This window comes from Impatiens glandulifera, chromosome 2, assembly GCF_907164915.1.
Source record: "Impatiens glandulifera chromosome 2, dImpGla2.1, whole genome shotgun sequence".
In the NCBI taxonomy this organism is placed as follows: domain Eukaryota; kingdom Viridiplantae; phylum Streptophyta; class Magnoliopsida; order Ericales; family Balsaminaceae; genus Impatiens; species Impatiens glandulifera.
The window spans coordinates 40,936,917-40,958,189 of NC_061863.1; positions in this window are offsets into that span (position 1 = coordinate 40,936,917).

Sequence of the window (21,273 nt, forward strand, 5' to 3'; positions counted from 1 at the left end):
TTTTTATGTAAAGTGAAAATAAACCATCTACATATATGATCGAAATAGTGATAAATCGATACAAATAATGGGAGGATCGATACCTTATACCTGTAAGAGATCCTCCATATGAAAGATCAAATGGATAAACTTTTTATTGAAAAAATGAAAAATATCTCCAGATCTGATTATTTTGTCTTAATTGTTGGTAAGAATGAGACGGACTAGAGAAAGGATAATCAACACAATCGGAAGATATGAACATCAAACAACCCACAAATTATTGAGAGTATTATACATATTATAAAAATTAAGGACGAAAAACCGATCCGGCTAAACAGAATACCAGACCTAACCGAACACAATGCCAACTCAAATTTGAGTGATGAAAAAGAAACAAGGCACCCTCTGATGCTAAATAGCCATCAGAGTCAAGAGAAAATCCATGTTTTTTTTATCCTGGGCTATAAAGATTATAAGTATATTGTGGGTAACAAATGTGCATATTAAACATATTAATCGAATCGATTCACGAATACCCCTACTAAAATAAAATAAATATACTAGATTTAAAAAGTAATGAGAATATTCGATTTAAATAACAATCTTTTCAAACAAAGAATATTGAAATTTACGATACTAGGTTTGTGATCCATACTTAATTTTTGGATACTCATCCAACTTAGGTAGATACATACCCATTTTAATATAAGCTCGTCTAATTTAATGTTATTGATTAATTTACATATAAGAATCAAATTATGTGATTTCATTCAACAGTGTTAAGATCAATTTCAACTCATGAAAATTTTAAAACAGGTTCTTCTTCTTTAGTATTAGATATATTTCATCGATACTAATATTAGATTGAAGATTTACCTCATTAATCGTAGATGAAGATGAACTTTATTTATGTTCGAAAAATGACAATAATGTTATTTTTTACTTCCTTCACTCTCTGTTGTAATCTATTAACAAAAATATAGAATGGGAATATATACAATTTATACAAAGAAAATTAGCCGAGAAATTCGAGAGACGAATGAAGTTAAAGAGAAATTAGATTAAAGAAACGTAATAATTTAAATTAATTAGGTTATAAATAAGTGAATGTTAATGAAAATCTGAGTGAGAAAAAGTTATTAAAAAAAAACATATATTTTAAAAAATTACTTTATAAGTATATATATTTTTAAAACATATGTATATTTTTTAAAATTTACAATCTACATCCCTACACAACTCGACCTATCCGAGGGGCAAAATACCAATCCGGATCTTCTGCTACCCTGTGTTCCCCTGTTGCGGACCAATCAAATTGCAGCTTTATTATTATATTAATAAATCAAACTGGGTTGGAGAGGGGGGAGGGAGAATCCGGAATCCGGGTTTCATTCCGGGTTCACCCCAAACGCCTTAACGGAATGTCCAGTTAACGTACAGAATTAATATAATATTCAAATGCTCCAGCGAAGCTAACTTCTCTCCAGGCGCCATGTGAGAAGGAAGGTGAGAAGCGAAAGGAGCGAAGCTTTCCCCGTCCAGGAGCCCTGACCTTCATGTAAACCCCCCAACCCACCTATGAGAAGACCGTTTACTTATCATAGAAATACACTTACTCATGTATGTAAATACCAAAATTAACATGAATTTAATATTTCCATTTATTAAATATTAAATAAATTTATTTGATATGACATTCAGCGAAGAAATCTTTGCTTCAATTATTTCATTCTTATTTTTAAATTTTTTATGAAATTTTTATTTACGAGGAGACGCTCAGGAGCGAAGAAATCTTCGCTTCAATAACTTGTTTTTAAGGAGACCATTTAAATCGATTTATTCTTCGCTTCAATTATTTTTAACCCGACGTTCATGTAAAACCCCAATCCACCCGTGAGAAGACAGTTTACCTATCATGTAAGTACATTGACTCATGTATGTGAATACCAAAATTAACAAGAATTTAATACTTCTATTTATTAAATATTAAATAAATTTATTTGACATGACATGTAGAGAAGAAATCTTCGCTTCAATTACTTATTTTTATATTTTAATTTCTTTATGAATTTTTTTTTACGAGGATACGCTTTGAATTATTAAATATTAATTAAATTTATTAAAAATAATATGCAGTGAAGAAATCTTCGCTTCAATTACTTCATTTTAGTTTTTAATTTTTTTTGTAATTTTTATTTAAGAGGAGACGTTTTGGAACGAAGAAATCTTCGCTTAAATTACATATTTTTATATTTAAAAAATTTGAATTTTTTATTTACGAGGAGACGGTTTAAAGCGAATAAATCTTCGCTTCAATTATTTTTAACACGGCGTTCATGTAAAATCCCCAACCCACCCGTGAGAAGACAGTTTACCTATCATTTAAGTACACTTACTTAGGGAAATTACATGTAGCGAAGAAATCTTCGCTTCAATTACTTATTTTTATATTTAAAATTCTTTATGAATTTTTTTACGAGGATACGATTTAGAACGAATATTTCTTCGCTTCAATTACTTATTTTTATAATTAAAATTTTGTATGAAAATTTTATTTACGAGGAGACGATTTAGAGCGAAGAATTCTTCGCTTCAATAACTTATTCTTGGAGGATTGAAACATATATTTTCCGCTACAATCCCACTCTTCATTTTCATAAGAAACTATTCATATTCTTCTCTCTCTATCTCCCATCGATCATCAAATATTTAACGTTGAAACCCTAGAGTTTTCTTCTATTCTACAAGGATTTCTTATGAAAATGTCAGAAAACCAAGGCAACAACATGAAAGTGGATACCTTCGACTCCCGAGAGTTCGTCTTGTCAGTTTGTAACAGCATAAACGAAAACGAAACCGCCCCCAATCCTATATCTAACGTCAATCCCGACAATAAACCAGAGAGGTAGGTTAATCTTATTGTGTTTATATATGGTTTATTAATTTTACACCCGTTGATTCATTTATTTAGTTGAATACTAATTTATGTTATCCACCGAAAATAATGACTTCGAGATTTCACTTGCTTAAATATGAAAGGAGAAAGAAGAGAAATACGAGACGAAGACGAATACGAAGTCATCGACTGATGAATCAGTTTCTACAGTTGCTGTCGAAGCTACTGATATTGCTCAGGTACTACACATGTTGATGAGAATTTAACCACCACCTCCCCCAAAAAACCAATGTTATTTCTACATCTACTACACCAGTCGATGAAGAGTTACCACCACCACCCCCAGAAACCACTCATATTGCTACATCTACTACACCAGTCGATGAAGAGTTACCACCATCTTCCCAAAAAACTAAAACCATAAAAAAAAGGAAAGTGGCATTTCTAACAAGATCACCCCCTCATTGGCCTTTTATCAAATGATTCCTAAATTGAGCATAGAACAGAAGGAAGCTGTGAAGCAAATCGGGTTTTGGTTCTCTTCTTACATTGGGTGTCTCCACTTGCCTGGGGCATTTTTCGAGACACGTAATCAGATCTTTTGACCCGGATAAGAGTTCTCTGGTATTGGCCAACAGTGAGGAGATTCTTATCGATGAAGATCTCGTCCAGCTCGTGCTGAACCTCCCGAGAGGGTCAATGAACGTAGGTGAGTCCGCTGGGGGGACAAGACTAAGAACCCTGATTATTTTAATTTCTTGAGGGATTGGAAGACCAAATGGACCGGGGAAGAATCAAATTCAGCTCCTGAAACACTTTCTATGATACCCAAGATATTAAGTAACACAAGTGCAGACAACGATTTCAAAATCGACTTTGTTGTCTTTGTTGTCTCAAGTTTTTTATGTCCAGTTCAAAATTCACGAGCCAGGTAAACATGTATTCAAACCTATTATATATCTAATTGTATTTGTGATTACTTACACATGTATTTTATTCATTTCATGTTCAAAATTCTCAAATCCTTAATGGATGTTGATAACATAAAGGAGCCGAACTGGTGCCACTTCACACTACAACGATTGGTTGAAAGTGTAAGAAGTTGGAAAGAAAAAGAAAGTAAAGATAAAAATCCATATTTTGATGGACCTCTAACCATTTTATTGGTAAATAATTCCTCTCTTGTATATGATTTATAGGTATCAAATATTTACTAACATGTTTCCCATTCCTTTACTTCAGATTTGCTACCTAGATGATGTTTTTGTGGAAGGTGTACACCAACCTTATGAAAGGAAATTTCCAATCATCTCTTGCTGGGATGACATCACATTGTTAGAGTTTACCACTTTAGAAGCTCGTGCAAGAGGTTTTGGGCTGGGCAGGGCAATGGCACGCCTAACAGATAAAGAACCTGAGATTCCAGTTAATTTATTGGAAGTAAATGAAGACGATGATGAGGTATGTTGAAACAAGAAATTGACTCACATTTGTCTATACTTTCTTGTTTTCGAGACTAATAAAATATGTTTTTCATAATCTACAGATGTTAACATCCAAAATCTTGCAAACTTTTAAAGATATATCACAACAACTTAATTACCTATCAGGGGAGTTGGAGAAACGCAACATCGATCCGAAGCCTTTTTTTGAGGCTGGTTTCCTGAACCTAAGAGAGTCTGAAGGGTTCATGAAACACTTGAAGGTGAATGATGCTGAGGTTCGTGTAAGTAGGGAAGATCCTCCAAGTGAGGCACTTGGGGACACTTTAAAGAGTGCGGGCTTGAAAATCAATAGTCCCTAGTTGAATACCCCTGTGAGAATGCAGTTGAGGACAATCAAGATAATCCATCACTCCATGTTGAACCGAATGATTTTGAGGATTCAGTTGAGCACAATGAAGATAATCAATCACTCCTTGTTGAACCGAATGATCTTGAGGATGCAGTTCTGCACAATGAAGATATTCAATCTCCCCCTGTTGAACCAAATGATAAGGGTGAACGAAAGGAAGATGGTGAGGAAAACAAAGCTCAGTCACTCCCTATTGAACCAAATGATAAGGGTGAAGGGAATGAAGAGAGTGAGGAAATAAAAGCTTTCGAAGCTTTTAAAGTTGATGAATCCTTCTGAAGATGGAGATGAAGATGATGTCGGGGGGGGGGGGGGGGGGGGGGCGCGTCAACATTAGAGTTTTTGTATGTCCATTCCGATCATTACTTTCTTGTATGTGTGAATATTTCTGTTTCCCGAATTGAAATACTAGACAACTCCGGTCGTCCGCATAACATGAAACTTCTGGACAAGTATACCAATTTGACGAAACACGTCGAGGGTTTTGGGACTTTCTTAGAAAGGCAAGGCCTAGCACAACTAGGTGTAAAAATTAGATCATACAGGTGTACGGGCCCAAAGCTGAATTGGCAAGACAATACAAACAAGAAAGACTGTGGTGTATATTTAATGAGACATATGGAAACATATAGAGAAAATGTGAAGGATTTGGATATTGACATCAAGAGCGACAATGTAAGTGTTATACCATATGTTAGTCCTATGACATTTAAAAATTATATATGTTCATACTTTCTCTTGTTCTTTTGAAGGCCGAAGAAGCTTTGAGTACATTGAGGATCAAATATTTATACAGAATTCTTATGTCTGACCACAATGTCAATAGGATTAAGTTAAAGAAGGCAATTAGATCAAGATTTTAGAGATTTGTATGTGTTATACGGAATTTTACTTATACAGAATTCTTATGTGTGACCACAATTGACATTAGTGTACTTTCACTTTATGCAATTATAACTTATAATTTATTGATGTTTCTTATGTCTTCTTATACCCATATTTTTAAATTCATAAACGAAGTTATCTTCGTAACTATTGTTTTCAAATTCATAAACAAAGATATCTTCACAACATGTAACGCCCCTACCGGAGTTATGTAAGGATGTGAATTCATGAATGAAAAATCATTTATTACTTCAACAGTAGCTATTGTCATCATCACTCTCACTCTCACTCTCACACTCTCACTCTCACTCTCACACTCTCACTCTTACTCTCACTCTCACTCTCACTCTCACTCTCACTCTCACTCTCACTCTCACTCTCACTCTCACTCTCACTCTCACTCTCACTCTCACTCTCACTCTCACTCTCACTCTCACTCTCACTCTCTATCTGTTTTGACTCTCTCCTTCCCAAATCTTTCTCTACCGGTGTTTAGGTACTACCTCATTCTGTCTCTTCATTCATTTAGTGTAATACTCATCTTAGAAGGTAGAGATGGACCCAGACATGCTGGTTTATCGCAGGCACCAGCTGGAGCGATACTTAAGTCTGATCAACAATGACTCTATCCCTTTTGGTGTCTATCATGTAGATGAGATTCTACCTTTTATACGAATAAACGTTCACGACGGAATGATAGCCACATGCAAAGCATATGGAATACGCAGACTCGTTCTTTTGTTATTGGGGACCATGCACATATGCCCCGACGATTGAGGACTTCGCTTCAATCCTTAGGTGTGGGAGTCTTGCACTTATGATTTTGCCTATCAATCCCTGAACCTCATTTTGCATTCGAAATTTGCCATAACTTCTATGGTTGTACAATTTTGACGCTGTTTTGTTTACCCCTCCAACATGGATTTCTCAATATGACAAACATAAACGAGTACATTTGGCGTGTCCAGGGAGCTGAGAGGACCATCAGCCACACACAAGCAAACTAATCATGCTTGTGGTTCTTGCTCATTTTTTTTGTGTTCTGCTGAAGGACTACAACCTTCGGATAGGCTCCTGGAGGTAGTTCCTGCACTGATGGGAAACGCCCCAAACATGGCTAGCCTTGTACTTGCTGAGACACTCCTTGGTCTTAACGACTTTATTCCAGAGCCAAATAACTATTCCCGCCGTAGATCACCTTTGGTTCTTTACCTCTGGTTGTTAGACAAATTGCATTGGTTGCCCCGTCCTTCAATTCCCTACCCTTCCTTTGCAAATCTACAGTTGCAAAGGGTCGCTGGAATCGTGCTTGAGAATTCTATTTCTGATATTCACCCAATTCAGTTCATTGTTCCGTGGTATCTCTTTAGTAAAATGATGTACGAGATGAGGGGTTCTCCATTCATCATTGTGTTGGGCTTGGAGGGATCTACCTCCTACTGCACAAATATCATATATAGATAATTTGGCCTACAGAATCCCCTACATTCGAATGCACTGAATCTTCCGGCGGACTTGATGCATATTCCTCATGATCTTTACCTACAGTACACATCAATAATAGAAAATTCTCTTACGATTTCATTCCCCAATTGATGGATCAATGCTGTGAACGAAGCAGTTCAGCTATACATTCCACCCGTCCTCGAACAAGAAGACGTATGACAGGACCGATCGAAGAGTCATCCTCTATTGAATTAGACTAGGACTTAATTTATATTTGTGAACTGCTATTTGGTTGCTTAATCTGTGTAGTAATTATGTAAACGGATTATGAAATGTTTTTGTGTATTTTGGCACTCAAAGGAAAATCAATTGTTGTGAAGTTATATAATTCGAATCATTATCGTTATGTTTGATTGTAACATGGATGTCATTTTAAATTCAAACTATAATGTAAAACACCTAATGCGTTCATGTAAACCCCTTATAATGATATAACGAAGCTTTGTTCGCTTGATATAACCGTTTATAATGATTAAATCGAACGAAAATAGCTACGTTTGTTTGTTAGTGTATTACTTTTAACCAGGTGCTTGAGAACGAAGAATAATTCGCCTGATATTTATATTTAAATTAATTTTTATTTGTGACACGTTCATGTGAAACTCTAATGATTTTAGGAACGAAGCTTCCTTCGCTTGTTAGTTTGATTTTACAACGACAACAGGGAACGAAGACGAATTCGCTTCATACTTTCAGTGGAACGAAGAGGACAATCTCAATTGAACGAAGCATGGATCGCTTGTATAATAAATCTCATCCATGGTTAAATGATTGAAGAGGCGCCAAAACATTTTTGTCATGTCCCTTCAGCTTACAATTATGGCAATGATTGCAATTATGGGAAACGTATACTTAGCCAGAATTGTAAATAAATATATAATATATATATTATTTCTTATTTATTCATTCGTTATTTTTTAATTTGACATAATAAAATCTGAATTAAAATATATAACAATATTTTTAAAAGTCGATGAACTATATTTTTTTACAACGTTTCATAAACATTTCTACGTTTCAAAACATTTATACATTACAACAATATTCATCTGCATCTCCAGCTTCAATGCATTCTCCATTGAAGCGACCCACAGCGGATCTCTCACGCATAACTGTGGTATCACACCAGTTGAGATATCTCTTGAGATGTTTTCCATCCCAGGGAATCTCCTACAATTGGCTCTTCCCACCAACGGTGGACACGAATGATCTTTATTTGGTCGGTAGTTTCTACTTGAGGTATGAAGAATTTGTAGTAACTAAAGATGTTTTCCCACCAGTTGATCTTCATTGAAGACGTTTCCACCACATAGAATCTCCCAAAGGATAGATCCCAACAAATTATCTTAAACAAACACACACTCACAACAATGCTCATGCTCACCAAATTTCCATGTGGACCAAGATGGTTTATGTAATCCTTTAGCAAATAAAAAAGTTTTTTTAACGATTGAATATTATACATTTAGAAAAAGTAATTTCCCGTGATCAAATATCAATTGGACCAGTCTGCAGTCCTTTTGACACATCATTCATAATTTATATTTTATTAATGAAAAAGTAAAAACAATAGCATTATGTGTTGTTTGATCTTTGTGTGTGTATAAAACCCAAAATTTATCCAAAAACACGCTCAATCTTCTCATCATAAATCAAATCATTCAGTTTATTAATTAACATTATATTAAGTATAAAATTATATCTATATAAATAAAATTATATTTAATAAATAAGTTTAAAATTATGTTAAATATAATATTATTTCTATATAAAGAAAATTATATTAAATATAAATAAGTTTAAAATTATTTTAAAGTTAAAAAATTGAATTGAAGCGCCAAAACATTTTTGTCATGTCAATTCACCTGTCTTGTATTTTCATGGTTCTCAGTCTGTGTAACCTGTATACGACAAGTCATTTCAACTGCTACCATCCAATCAAATGTCAATCCTTCATATTGAATTATATAAAAGATTTTCTGAGCGAAGAATGCTTCACACAATTCGGAGTTAACACGCGAAGCGTTCTTCGCCTATTCGAGTATCTTTTATTTTCATAATATTGAATTATATAATAGATTTCCTGAGCGAAGAATGCTTCACACAATCCGGCGTTAACACACGAAGCTTTCTTCGCCTATTCGAGTATTTTTTATTTTCATAATGTTGAATTATATAAAAGATTTCCTGAGCGAAGAATGCTTCACATTATATGAAGTTCATGTAAAACCACAAATTCATGTTTGTAAAAACCTAAACGGCCTCATGAAAATCCATTCACACTGAGCACGTATTTAGAAAATAGAATATCTTAAGCCCGACTCCGGCCGTTATACCCCCAGGTTACTCTGCTCTTTCACCTAGCGCTGTTGTCTCCGTTCGTTCACCTCCGAATCCATTTCTCTTCCGGTTAGTATCTTCTACTGTTGCGAAAATGGTAATGAAGTGTTGAGGGTTTTCATGCGTTGGTCTTTTACGTTTACTTATTTGTATTCGTTTGAATCTAAATGTGACTCTATCATTTTAGAATCAGGATTCCGATAAGCAAATAGTTCCATATACTGAATCGACGCCGAAAGTTAAAAAACTGAGGTAATTACACTAATGTTAGAAAATGTACATATTTGCTTCATTTATGATTATGTAGTTCATTGATTGTTTTGTATAAACGTATTGCACACATGTTAATGTAGGGTTAAACAAAAGAAAAGAAAACCCGAGGCATCATGTACGCCTTCGACACCATTGGATATACTGGCCACAACTGCTAATGAAGAACTTATTGAGAACCAGGTTAAGAAAAAAAGAAGAAAGACTCGTGACCCTGATGTTGATTTTATGAGCAGAACCTCTCCATCGGGCCTTTATTACCTGGTTAACAGGTTATCCGAAGAATAGAAGGATGCTGTGAGGGACATAGGATTTGATTCACTTCTTTCACTGGGCATATCAAAATGCCCACTTGAATTCTCACGGTGCATTGTGAGTCTCTTCAATCCCAGAAGGAGGAGCATCGTCCTACACAGTGGAGAGGAGATGCAAATTGATGAAGAGGATGTTCAATGTGTATTGAACATCCCTAGAGGAGAATTAGAAGTGGCAGAGTGTTTAGGAATTCGCACGAACGACAAGGAGTACAAGGACAATCTCACGACGTGGAGAAGGAGATGGGGATTCGAGAACAGTGGAGGTCCTTCGACCTACAAAATGCCAGACACAATTCTACAGAATACTGCCGGAGATAGTAACTTCAAGATGGACTTCGTTGTGTTTGTTGTATCCAGTTTTTTGTGGACATCCCAAAATCCACAGTGCAGGTATACCCAAACTACATAGCAGTAATTCTGTAATTTCATTTCGAACTTCACTGTCATGTTAAATGATTTGAGGCACTCCTTTTTTATATACAGATTCAAAATACTGAAATCCCTACAAAATGTATCTAAAATTAAGGACTACAACTGGTGCAAGTTTACTTTAGACGGACTTGTTGACAGTGTTTATAAGTGGAAAGAAAAAAAGACATCATATTTCATGGACCACTACCGTTTCTTTTGGTGAGTGTAGAAATTTATTTGCTGTAGGTTTTAGCTTCATAATTTTTCCTTTAGTTTAACGTAATATATATTTGTTTATGCTAATGTATCAGTTGTGCTACTCGGACCGGATCGTTGAGTTCAAGGTAAACAGTCAGATCTCAAGAAATTCCCCTATTTTAGGATGTTGGGACGAGAAGAAGATGTACGACAGGGTTGATTATGAGGCTGCCCGGGGGGGTTTGGACATGGTAGGGTAGTTGCCCGCATAGCCATTCCGAATGAGCAACCACCGATTCAACAAAATGTGGAGCCACCACTACCACAAGCTGGGGATGACATTACATCAATTCTACTGAGCAGCCACCGATTCCACAAAATCTTGCATCATGTTTGAGGAAGGTTGCGGCCGCTTTAGAAGAATTAGCACAAGGGGCTAAATATCTAAATGAGATGCACCAAATTAACGCAATTGAACTTGTACAATCTACTTTTGAGCCATTTGCCAATGTACTAAACTCCCATTCAATCCCGATGGAAGGCTTCCAAAGGAGCTTGGACAAGACAAAGCATCAGTAACCAAGAGAAGAAGACCATCCTCCCACGATAGAAGCCAACAAGAACACCATTACCCCCAAAACTGCCATCACTACAACAGCCCAAGCCAACAAGAACAGCATTCCTCCAAAAACCCAAGCCAACACCAAAACCATCACTCCAACAACCCAAGCCAACGACAACACCATTCCTCCAAAAACCCAAGCCAACACCAAAACCACCACTCCAACAACCTAAGCCAACACCAAAACCATCACTCCAACAACCCAAGATAAAGACAACACCATTCCTCCAAAAACTCAAGCCAACACCAAAACCAGCACTCCAACAACCCAAGCCAGCACCAATACCATTACTCCCAAAACAGAATCCAACACCAAAACCAGCACTCCAACAACCCAAGCCAACACCAAAACCATTCCTCCAAAAACCCAAGCCAACACCAAAACCACCACTCCAACAACCTAAGCCAACCACAACACCATTACTCCAACAACAACAGCCAACCATAACACCTTTACTACCACAAACCAAGAATAGAAGAAAACCATTATCTCTAAAATCCAAGACTTGCCTCCTACCCAAATTATTCAACAAACAGAAGAATCTGGACCATCGAAAGCCTTAAATGTCTGCAGAAAAGTCCCCCGAAATTTGAAAATCGATTGGTTAATCGAGGTCATCAACACCGAAACCAACAACTCCCCTTCATTGTCGATAGTAAAAATTGAAGAAGAATGCATCTCTAGTCTACCACCGCCACTTCAACCTGCCTCGTCTCATCCACTAAATAATGATAGAAGAATGAAGGAATGGCTTGAAGGATTGGAATTGCCCCCAGTATTGAATACCCCATATTACAATAAAATGTTTAGGGATGTCAAAGAAATATCAAACATTCAGAAGATATTTGTGGGTTTCATATTTGCTACAGGACTTGAAAAAAGGTAATGTTTCCTCAACATTCTTACTTATTCTTAAAAAATATACTTTGTACCTCATTCTGAAACATGTTTTTCTGGTTTTACAATATTATTTTTAAGTGATAGACTAAATCTATACGTGACGCGCGGGGACATGCTTACAATGGCTGATCAAACCTGGGTAGACAGTATGATTATTGATATTTGGTCGTATATGTTGAACGACATTTATAGGAGAAATATAAAACGTGCTTACAATAAGGATTTCTACACAACCGCGCTCACTGTAAGTTGTACTAACACTATTGTTTATCAATTATGTTATTCGTGTTATAATAAAGACTATGATGTAAACAGATTTTTCGTGCAAATGGGATTTATTGGAAATGGCAATTCGATGACAGGTTCTGTCGTGAAGGTTAGAGTTTCAACATTTCGAAAAAGGACCTCTTGAATGTGGACCTCGTAAGTACATCTCTCGTTGTGATATCATATAATAGTATGTACACCTCTATGCAATCTTATTTGTTTTAATTCTATTCATAGATGTTTTTCCCAATTATTGATGACTCCCATTTCTACTTGGTTTGCTATAACTTCATACAAAGGGAAATTCAAGTAATTGACAACAGGAAGTCACCTATGCAATCGCCCTTCGAGAGAAGATATAAGAATGTCCAAATCTTGGTATGACATTAAGATTTGATTTTCAACTAGTTCAATGATTGAATTACTTTTAGCACTAAATTACATTACATCATGTTGTTCATTATGTACCAGGATGAATACATTCAACAGTATATGAACGACGTAGACCCCGTTCTTGCTATAAAGTATGACAATTTGGAAAAAAAATGTTTGAAATTGTCATGGCAAGATTCCAGGAATTACAATGACTGCGGCATTTTTTGCATGAGACACATGGAGTCGTATGAAGGTGAGATGAAGGGTTGGAAAAGTGGCTTCGGTTAAAAAATATGTGCGCGCACAAATAAAGACCTTAAGAATGATATATTGTTGGCGTATCATTGGCTCGGAGCTCAACAAAATTAGGAACAAGGTCTACGAGGCTTGCAATAAATGTCTTAGTGGATGAATTTGGAAATGTATACAAATTGTGTAATTAAAATTTTCAAATAATTTTACTTGACATTTTTACATTAATGAAGATGTGTACAGATTGTGTAATTAAAATTTTCAAATAATTTTACTTGACATATTTACATTAATGAAGATGTATACAGATTGTTTTTAATGAAATTTGATTTTTGTAAATTAATTTGTTTTCAATATTGTACATTCATGTTAAAATGTTTTCAGGTAATTTTTACAAGGAGTCGAATTGGAGCGAAGAATTCTTCGCTCAATTACTTGTTTTTATTTTTTAAATTTTATATGAAAATTTTATTTAAGAGGAGTCGAAATGGAGCGAAGAATTCTTCAGTTAATATTATTTTAATCCTGACGTTCATGTAAAACCCCACCCCACCCATGAAAAGACGGGTTACCTGACATGTAATTACACTCACTCTAACATGTAAATACCAAAATTTAGAAAAATATAATACTTCTATATTTATATATTAAATAAATATATTGAAAGAAACATTAAGCGAAGAATTCTTCGCCGTAATTTTTCCTTTTTATTTTAAAATTTTTATGAAAATTTTATTTAAGAGGAGTCGAATTGGAGCGAAGAATTTATCGCTTCGCTTCGCTTCAAATACCTGTTTTTAATTTTACAATTTTTTATGAAAATTTTATTTAAGAGGAGTCGAATTAGAGCGGAGAATTCTTCGCTTAATGTTATTTTAAACCCGACGTTCATGTAAAACCCTCACCCCACCCATGAAAAAACGAGTTACTTAACATGTAATTACACTTACTCTAACATGTAAATACCAAAATTTAGAAAAATATAATACTTCTATATTTATATATTAAACAAATATATTGAAAGAAACATTAAGCGAAGAATTCTTCGCTGTAATTTTTTCTTTTTATTTTAAAATTTTTTATGAAAATTTTATTTAAGAGGAGTCGAATTGGAGCGAAGAATTCTTCGCTTCGCTTCAAATACTTGTTTTTATTTTTACAAATTTTTATGAAAATTTTATTTAAGAGGAGTCGAATTAGAGCGAAGAATTATTCTCTTCAAATACTTGTTTTTATTTTTAAAATTTTATATGAAAATTTTATTTAAGAGGTGTCGAATTAGAGCGAGCGAAGAATTTTTCGCTTAATGTTATTTTAAACCTGACGTTCATGTAAAACCCCCACCCCACCCATGAAAAGTCGGTTTACCTGACATGTAATTACACTTACTAAAATATGTAAATACCAAAATTTACAAAAATATAATACTTCTCTATTTATATGTTAAATAAATATATTGAAAGTAACATTCAGCGAAGAAATCTTTGCTACAAATACTTGTTTTTATTGGAGCGAAGAATTATTCGCTTTAAATTTTTGTTTTTATTTTTAAAATTTTAATGAAAATTTTAATTAAGAGAAGTCGACTGGGAGCAAAGAATTATTCGCTTCATTTACTTGTTTTTATTTTTAGAAGGAAATTAATGGTCAATATGTTTTCATTCATTTGGTATTACATAAAACCTCCCATGCATACATTCTACCTTCTTCATGGTTTCAAATCAAATATACATATAAATACATATCAGATTTCACATTAACTGGAATTTGATAGTTGAGATGACAAAAGAACAGTGAACGGAGTATCGACGTCCATGCTAAAACTTTCGTCCCATTGTTGAGGAGTTGAGAATTGAGGAGTTGTCGTTGGCATTGCATTTGATGGCTGAAACGGTATATCAATTTAAAAGTATGTTAATAAATGAAGAGTAATAACCCAATTATTAGTAAATAAGTTAAGTCAGCAAATTCATACCGTATTTTGTGATTCGCTTGTTATTCTTGTTGATTTTCTTTTTCTTGAGTTCTTCTTTAGTCCACCTTTCCTTCTCTTACCAGACTTTGTTGGCTTCTTAGTTTTGATTCCTTTCGCTTGAACATGGACACCCTCAGCAGAACATGATACAACTGGTGGAGTTTGCATATTTATATTCTCTTGTAATTTTTTATCCACAAACTTACACTAGATAAGCATAATTTCTTTGACATGCCTATATGTGTCATCTCTTTCGGCTACCTTTGTAAATAAATGCATGGACAAGCCACACAAATCTCTGTATCTTATGTTATGAAGCTCACTCGGATCAACATTACTATTGTCCACGAGTGGATCAGTTCCAAATAATCCATCTTTCGTTGTTCTTGTCCACCTCTTTAATATCAACGTAGGAGGAATCTTCAACACGTCAATCGTCGTGAAAATCTTTAGGATGTGAGCACACAAAATTCCGCCAAATTCAAATTTACAGCAGCTACACTCGATATTCTTATCATCATTCTTATGAACTGTAACTGTATGAGAGTATCTCCTAGTGTGGGGGGTTACCTTATATTTTATGTGTGTGTCGACATCCTCTAACATTTCTACACCACAATCATGCGACATAAACCATTGTTGTTCAAAGCACTTAAATACCTCTGGAGTGTAAACTTTGCATGCATCTTTTAAGATCAAAACTGAATATTTCAGATTTGGTTGGCTGGTAATTGATTTAAAATCAGCCTTCAACACATCATATCTTCTTTCATCGATTAGTCTTTCAAAGTGTTTGAAAAATTCAAAAAACTTGTGTTTGTAGGAGCAATACCTTTTCAACACACTGTTCATACTCTCACTTCTCTGTGTTGTCGTCATATCAGCACAAAACATATGTCGTCCATACACTAATGCCCACTTTCGCCTAATGCAAAACATACGTTTCAACCACTCGTTGTTTTCAAGCCCGTAGTTTGTCAACATTTGATTCTAAGCTTCAACAAACTCTATCTCTTCTTCAAAATCATATATACATGAAGAAAAATCCTTCAAAAATTCTCTGAAATTATGAAACACAGAGCTTAGATGTATGGCTGCATTTTGAAATATGTACCAAATACATAGACGATGATTTGTTTCGGGCCATGTAGACACTAAGGCCTTAGCCATGGCCGCGTCTTGATCTGTAAGAATGGTTTTGGTTTTTTCCCACGCATAGCTTTGGTGAAAGTCTCAAACAACCATTCAAAAGTCATCGTAGTTTCATCGTATAATAGAGTTGCACCAAAAATAATAGATTGTTTGTGATGATTCACACCTACAAAAAGCGCAACTGGACGACCTTCCTTATTCTTCTTGTAGGTCGTGTCAAAACTAACGTCTCCGAAGTATGAATAATTAGACCGCATGTTAGAATCACACCAAAAAATATTTGTTATCAAATCGTCCACATCAAGTTGAAAAGCATTATAAAAACCTGGTTCATTTGATTGTTTTTCTACAAATACTCTAATACACCCCATGTATCCTCAAAATTATAGTCTCTAGTTCTTTTCGTTCGCAAGTAATTTTTATAATCCTCAGGAAGAAAACCAAGATTCTCTCTTCCACCGATTTTTTTAGACATTAGAGCATGTGATGCCTATGGAGGAATTCCCACGTGAGTGGCAATCTCGATATGTAAGCCTGCAACTGCAGAAATATTCCTATGGCATCTATACAAGTGAGTTTTCTTTGGACTTGCTAGAGGATGAAAATGTTCACTAATAAAATTTACCACTTCAAACTTTCCATTGTCTTCCCTCTTTATCCTCAATTTCGCTTCACAACCGAACCTCGTCAAAGAACGGCTACGTTTCACATAGACATCTCGTTTGTCTTTTACCCGTTCACCCTGTGCACTACAACAAAAAACTCCATCCTATAAAATACCACCTTTGTCAACATGTTTTGAACTGCGCCTTATACCAAATCCAATTAGTTTAGCGTAAGCTAAATAGAATTCGTAGCCATCTTCTTCACTCTCAAATTCCTGACCTAAATGTGGAATCAAGTTGGTTGCGATGTCCTCCAAAGGTTGCCCGTTTTCATTGAAATTCAATTGACGACGACAACTAGCAGATTCGCTGGTAAAATTTTGAACACGTAGAAAATAAATATTGATCTCAACAAAACTTATAGATGCTTGTAAAATGAATGAAATATAAGCGAATAACGCTTCACTTCACTAGTATTCACAGTAATCCAATAAGCGAAGAGCGCTTCACTATATTAGTATTCATAGTGATCCTATAAGTGAAGAGCCCTTCACTTCACTAGTGTTCAGAGCAATCCTATAAGTGAAGAGCGCTTCACTTCACTAGATATTATCAACAATCCTATAAGTGAAGAGCGTTTCGCTTAAATATGAACGAAAACATCTTATAGTATTATATTAGAGAAGTTAAACACAAAAATATACCATAAATCATTAATATCATTCTCGTTCATGTGTATTCCTTCCTGATAATCAACAAAAACAGAACATTTCAAGTCAAGTATTCAAAAAACTAAAAAAACGTTATGAAGAAAAGTAGAGAAGAAGATGACATTTAAAAACGTACCATTTTAATTTAGGAAAATGAATTGATTATAATGAACTATAACTCCGGCGAAGGAAAGGTCGACTACCATGGAGTATAACTCCGACGAAGAAAAGGTCGACTGCTTCGAGAAGCACAGGTGAGAGAGAAAATCGTACAAATCTAGGCAGCATGGCTGCATGGCAGCATTAAATGAAAATAGGTGTGTTAGGTGGGGTGAGGTGACTTGATAAAAATAATTTTTGATTTTAATAATTAAATGAATAACATTATTATAAATTAATATTAATCAATCAAGCGCTTGATCAGATAGCGAAGATTGCTTCACAATATTATTTAACAATTGAAAAACATGTATAAATTTATCACATTTAATTGAGATTTGTAAATACACAAGGCGCGCTTATTACATAGATTGCTATGTATTTAATACAAATTTATATTTTACTTTAAGTTATACATTATTTCATGTTCAAAGATTTCATTTTTGATAATTTTTCTGTTTAAAAAAAAAATACAATACTAAGAACCAAAAAGCGAAATCTGAAATCACAAATAATGAAAACAAATTCAAGAATGCAAATATTCAGTAAACAAATTCAATGAACACAAGTCTATGTAAACAAAGGCTGCAAATTACAAGTAGCAATGGATTCAAGAAAGATTGTGTGAGGAACACCATATACATCCAAATATGCCGTCAAAGGATTCACTACCTCAAATACCCAAATCAGTTCATTAACATTGTGCCTAGACTCGTCGTATACATCTATAGTTTTGTCGTCCTCGGGCTCAACAAATGGATTCTCTATTTCTTTAGTCGTACCTCCTCCAGCAATTACAAACCCTATCAGATCCTATTTGTAAGCCGAGATGAATTCCCCTGCAAACATAAAGGTATAACTGTCGAACAGTTTCGACAGCTGAAATAAAATACAAAACATTTTCAGTTATCATGGAGAATTTAAGATATAGAGGAGGAGGAGGAATCAGACAAAACTTACATTGTTCAAATACCGCATTCTGACAGCTCTTGGACCGCCCACAGTCCCATGATTATCTCGCTGCACCTCGTACGGTTCCTCGTCAACGTAACATTTTGATCTCATTGATGATTTTATCCCTGTACAAAAGCAATTGGTATTTTTAGTTTCATATATGTGAAAATGAATATTGCGTTAAGAGTTAAGAATAACAGAGTCTCACAATTAATGGTAAGGACCCAACTCCCGTTCAATATTGTCTTAAATACTTTGATAGTTCGACCACATCCACCATTAGCATCGGTGGATGCTATGACGTGGGTTACATCGTCTCGCCACCTCATTGTCACCGTGGCACCACATGTGTTAGCGTATTGAACCATCAAGTGCTGTGTAAGAACAATAATATTATCTCAGACAAACATGATGAAAACTTACACAATATGGAAAAAATGGATATATGTCAAGAATAGTACTATATCTTCAATTGTTAATTGATTTGGGCATAAAATCCAGTCTTTGCCAAAAGTGTTTTGGATGAATGCGTTGTTGGTTTCATGCACATGAAAAAAAATAGTCTTTGTTAGTAAATACTAGGGTTTCGTGGAAATAATATACAAAACTCTAACACTATGTACGTTTTCCTAAATACGATGGATTTTCATTGAACGTGACATTTTGGGAGTAGGATTTCCTAAATATTAACGAGATAACGACATCCCATAACATAATCTAGGGTTTATTGGTTTCATAATCCTAAATATGAAAAATTTACTCTTTTGGTGTACGTACCATTGTCGAGACGTGAAGATCTTGCTTCTGGTCTGGTCGACGGGGAGCCGGATGCGAATCGCCGTGAAAGGAGGCAGGCTTGAAGAGAGAGATGAATCGAGCATAAACTTTTATAAAATAATCATATTAGGGTGTATATATATTCATGGAACCTGGGCGAACAAGTCTTCTCTCGAAAAGCGACTATTCATTCCATTTCACATGGCACCTGGTCTGGGCGAATAAGTATTCTCTCGAAAAGCGTCTAATCATTACATTTTACATGGCACCTGGTCTAGGCGAACAAATCTTCTCTCACAAAGCGTCTATTCATTCCATTGGACCTGGGCGAAGGAGTATTCGCTATAAAATATTGTATTCATTGCATGGCGCTTGGGCGCAGTATTCTTCGCAAGATTCAGGTGACATATATAATAAATGAAGCGGAGAATTCTTCGCTCCAAATCGTCTCCTTGTAAATAAAATTTTCAAAAAAAAGTTTAATTATAAAAATAAGTAATTGAAGCGAAGAATTGTTCGCTCTAAATCGTCTCCTCTTAAATAAAATTTCATAAAAAAATTAAAAATTAAAAATAAGTAATTTGAGCGAAGATTTCTTCGCAGAATGTCATTTCCAATAAATTTATTTAATATTTAATAAATAGAAATATTATATTCTTGTTAATTTTGCTATTTACATACATGGGTAAGTGTATTTACATGATAGGTAAACGGTCTTCTCATGGGAGGGTAAAGGGTTGGGTGTTTTACATGAACGTCAGGTTTCAAATAATTGAAGCGAAGATTTCTTCGCTCCTGAACGTCTCCTCGTAAATAAAAATTTTATAAAAAAATTATATTCAAAAGAAGTAAATGAAGCGAAGATTTCTTCGCTCTTGAGCGTCTCCCCGTAAATAAAAATTTCATAAAAAATTTAAAAATAAGAATGAAGTAATTGAAGCGAAGATTTCTTCGCTGCATATTATTTTTAATAAATTTAATTAATATTTAATATATAGAAATATTATATTTTTGTTAATTTTGATATTTACATACATGAGTAAGTGTATTTCCATGATAAGCAAACGGTCTTCTCATGTGTGGTTGGTGGGTTTACATGAAGGTCGGGGCTTCTGAGCGAGGAAAGATTCGCTCCTTTCGCTTCTCACCCTTCCTTCTCACATGGCGCCTGGAAGTTAGCTTCGCTGGAGCATTTGAATATTATATTAATTCCGTACGTTAACTAGACATTCCGTTAACGGCGTTTGGGGTGAACCTGGAATGAAACCCGGATTCCGGATTCTCTCTTCCCCCTCTTCTACCCAGATTGATTTATTAATATAATAATAAAGCTGCAATTTGATTGGTCCGCAACAGGAGAACACGAGATTCGGTAGCAGAAAATCCGGATTAAGTCAAGAGGTGTTTTCTTTACTTCATCTCAATGCTTTCTCTCTCTCGGATGAATATTAAACAAGAGGCACTGTTTTTTTTCTGATCCCTCAAACAATCTTCAAATGTGGGCTTTTTCCCCACAAGTGCAATCGTATGATTATCGTTGTAATCCTTCTAAATCCGAATACAATAAACTGATTCCATACCTGGTCAGAATTATTTTGACTTTAATATTCTTCTCTGACGTCGTTGTCGTCATGTTAATTTACTAGTGACAACATCCACTGGTAAAAAAATGGTCAAAACCGAGAGTTAAAACTCTCGGTTTTGAGCCCATAACTTTCGGGATAGAGTAAAATCCGAGAGTTAAGGTGACTGTCGCCATCCCTCGGTATTGACTCCGTCGTTAAAAAGAATAGTGTATTTACCGAAAGATGTCCTCTAGTTCTCGGGTTTTCATCAATGAGAAAAACCGAGAGTTATTAGCATAA